This window comes from Alexandromys fortis, unplaced genomic scaffold (assembly GCF_014885135.2).
Source record: "Alexandromys fortis isolate MF-2015 unplaced genomic scaffold, M_Fortis_MF-2015_v1.1 scaffold_29, whole genome shotgun sequence".
In the NCBI taxonomy this organism is placed as follows: Eukaryota; Metazoa; Chordata; class Mammalia; order Rodentia; family Cricetidae; genus Alexandromys; species Alexandromys fortis.
In genome coordinates this window covers 6,591,749-6,595,376 of record NW_026067891.1, presented here as the reverse complement: position 1 = coordinate 6,595,376, position 3,628 = coordinate 6,591,749, and the positions used below count along the sequence as shown (strand labels likewise).

The 3,628-nt window shown below is 38.7% G+C and overlaps 1 pseudogene; it reads left to right on the top strand.

Moving 5' to 3' along the window:
• The first annotated feature begins 1,139 nt into the window (after positions 1-1,139).
• Positions 1,140-1,868, top strand: LOC126498503 (40S ribosomal protein S6-like; annotated as a pseudogene).
• Positions 1,869-3,628: the final 1,760 nt, after the last annotated feature.

Sequence of the window (3,628 nt, the reverse complement as noted above, 5' to 3'; positions counted from 1 at the left end):
TTTTTGCCTGTAAATGAGCTAAGTACAGAGAAACATTTCATTGTATGGGCTGCTAAACTAAACCAACATATATATTCTTAAAGTATCTTGACTTCAAATTTTGGGTCTAAGGATATGTTGCTTTGGAAAGGAGGTTCTGTTTTTGTTTCCACAGAGAATAGAAATCTGTGGATTCCTTTCCAGCTAATATGGTTTGACCAAACAAGACCCCCTGAAGCAATGGCCCAGATGGTCCAATGTCCATGACATCTTCAGGACTGCTAGCTAAGATGGACCTACCACACAGGATACTCCATAAAAGACCCAATTAACAGTGCCCCAATCAGCAGAAAGTAGTCTAGAGAACAACGCCCATATTCCCTAAATGTTTGTAAATATTTGTTTACATTTAAAGGGGGATATGCTATGGAGATGAATTCTTTGCATTGGTATGGATCTTGGTTTACTGATACAAATTTAAGGTCAATTTTGTTATATGTATATTTCTACTCTTGATTATTTTGTGCAGCTCATTTAAAAATGTAATGTAGTTTAAAAAACACAGATTAATAGTCATTTGTAAATTTGTAATAGTCAAACTTATAATCATGTTAGTTAGGTTTTCTAGATGTATAAAGATATATTTCAGATGGATAGGTATTCTTCAAACCTTTCAAAGACTTAACAGAATATGGCATTTGAACTGTTTTAAGAACTTAGGACTTTTCATGACAATGAGACACATCTGCTCCTGGCAGCACAATCTACTTCAAGAGGAAGATGGGCATTGAAGAGGCTCCTTAAGGAGTTTGTTAACCATTTGGGCAAAAAACTGCTCTTGCCTGGACTGCCTGACTGGTATGCTGTATGAAGTGAACATGCAGTACCCATAGAAAAATGACTGCTGAAGTTGCCTAAAGAAGGTGAGACAGTCCTGCAGGGTTCCTGCTTCATAGAAGAGACTGCCAGTCATTCTGCAGGACACAGAAAAAAGTGACTGCCAAATTGCCAAGGCAGGCAGAACTGTCTTTGAAGTTTCCTGCTTCATGGAAAAGTCTGCCAGATGCTATGGGCCTGTAGGCTGAAGATAGATGCCCCAACGTTACAGAACTTGGGATGCTCTTTTTCGTGGTGCCTCCTAGGTGGTCAGCTGTGCAAAGATGAAGCAGAATATCTTCTTCCCTACTACCAGCTGTCAGAAAGTCATCAAAGTGGGTGATGAACGCAGCGTCAGACGTTCTACGAGAAGCGCATGGCCACTGAAGTGGCTGCCGATGCTCTGGGTGAAGAGTGGAAAGATTATGTGGTCTGAATCAGTGGTGGCAATGACAAAGAAGATTTTCCCGTGAAGCAAGGTGTCTTAACCCATGGCAGAATATGCCTGTTGTTGAGTAAGGGGCTTTCTTGTTATAGACCACTGGAGAGAGGAAGCGCAAATCTGTCCGAGGATGCATTGTGGATGCCAATCTGAGAGTTCTCAACTTGGTTATTGTAAAAAAAGGAGAGAAGGATATTCCTGGACTGACAGATACTACGGTGGCTCGTCAGTTGGAACCTAAAAGCTAGCAGAACCCAAAAGATTTTTAATCTTTCTAAAGAATGTCCACCAGTACATTGTCAGAAAGCCTTTAAACAAAGAAGGTAAGAAGCCCAAGACCAAGGCACCCAAGATTCAGGGTTTTATGACTCCACATGTCCTGCAACACAAACGCCAGCATATTGCTCTGAAGAAGCAATGAACAAAGAAAAACAAGGAGGAAGCTGCAGAATATGCTAAGCTTTTGGCCAAGAGAATGAAGGAAACCAAAGAAAAGTTTCAGGAACAGATTGCCAAGAGGCGAGGGCTGTCCTCCCTGAGAACTTCTACTTCTGAGTCCAGTCAAAAATAAGTCTATAAGGGTAACAAATAATGATCAGACCTTGAAAAGAAAAACAAACAAACAAAACAAAAAACAACAAAAAAAAAGAACTTTGGATGACTGTCTAGGCAGCAAGATGTCTCTGTCAGTTCTAGAGTTTTGGAAGTTGCTTACAATGCACTTCCTGTTAACTTAGGTAACATCATATCCTTCTGGAGTCTTTGATGGAGTTGAAACACAGATAGTTATAGTTATCCTTTTCCTTAGTTATGATAAAAAATAGATTAGATATAAAACTTTAGACTCACAAAGATAGGATAAATGATAGAGTATTTTCCTTACTTTGCCAAATGTAAATGAACTAAATATTGTAACTATAATTCTTGCTTGATAACTGTTTTGTTGTATGTAATCTTGTATGTTAAAGTTAAAACCTTCCTTTAATTTAGACAGAAAAGAGGAGGTGATGTGGGATTCCCCTTTGTATGCTGTGATGTGTTTTGTTACCATTGGTTAATGAATAAAGCTGCTTTTGCTTACTGGCAGGGCAGAACACAATAAGGTGGGAATTCCAAGCAGAGATAGAGGAGAAAGTAGGCGGAGTCAAGGAGATGCCACGTAGCCTTTGAAGGAGAAAGATGCCAGGAACCTTATCAGGACATCACAAGCCTTGTGGTAAAATACAAAGTAATAGTAATGGATTAATTTAAGATGTAAGAGTTAGTGTGCATGCATTTTTCTACCTCTGCTTAATATATTTTGTATATTGATGCAATTTTAGGATATACTTATCATATTGCACTATACGTTTTTCCCTCGTTCAAGACACTTATACGTTGTTTACATTTGAAAGTCATTGTCCTTATTTGCTGCACAGTTGTTTAAAGATAGTTTAATATTTTAATATGAAGCCTTAGTCTTTAAGCTATATAGGTATTAAGAATTATAGGTCAAAAGTCATCCATGGTTGTCATACTTATATTTAGACTAATCAGGTTCTTTAGATGCATAGAGATTGTATTTCACATAGATTGGTAATCTTCATGTAGTTCAAAGAACTGTAGAATATGGCAACTAGACAACTTAGGATTCTGTTGATGTGATACACGATTGTTCCAGGCAGCACTGATCTATTCCCGAGAGAATGTTGACCACTGAAGACACTCCACTTGGAGCTTGTTTTCTTCGCACTGGTCTTTAGGTAAAGAACTGCTCCTGCCTTGACCACTGACAAAATGCACGGTGTTCAGACCGGACAAGTAAGATACAAACAAAAAGACTGCCAAACCTTGCCAATTCAGGGTAAGATGGTTTTGAAAATTTTTCCTGCCTCTGAAAATGGTCTGTCAGTTACTCTAGGCCTTAGCCCCAACGTTGCAAATGAAGACTTTGGGTGATTGGCCAGGTAGCCACTTGTCTCTGTGCCTCTGTTATTTCTTGCACCTTTTGAAAGTTGCATGATTGCATTTCCTGTTTACCCAAGTAGTATTATTTCCCTTCTCAGGTCTTTTATGGGGTTGAAGACTAGATACTTATAGTTACTTTCCTCTCAGGACTCACCCAAGCCATTCCTAATATAAGACTTAGACTTCTTAGGACAGGATAATTATTGAAACATTTAGCATATGGAGAAATGACAACTCATCCACAATGATGATATTCATACAGGTGGTAAGAAAAATATATAGAATGGGGGCAGGGTTCTGTTCTTATCTCCACAGGAAAACACTCATCTTTGAAAAATTCAAGGGACCGTGGATGTTTGGATACTGACAGATGGAAAAATACCT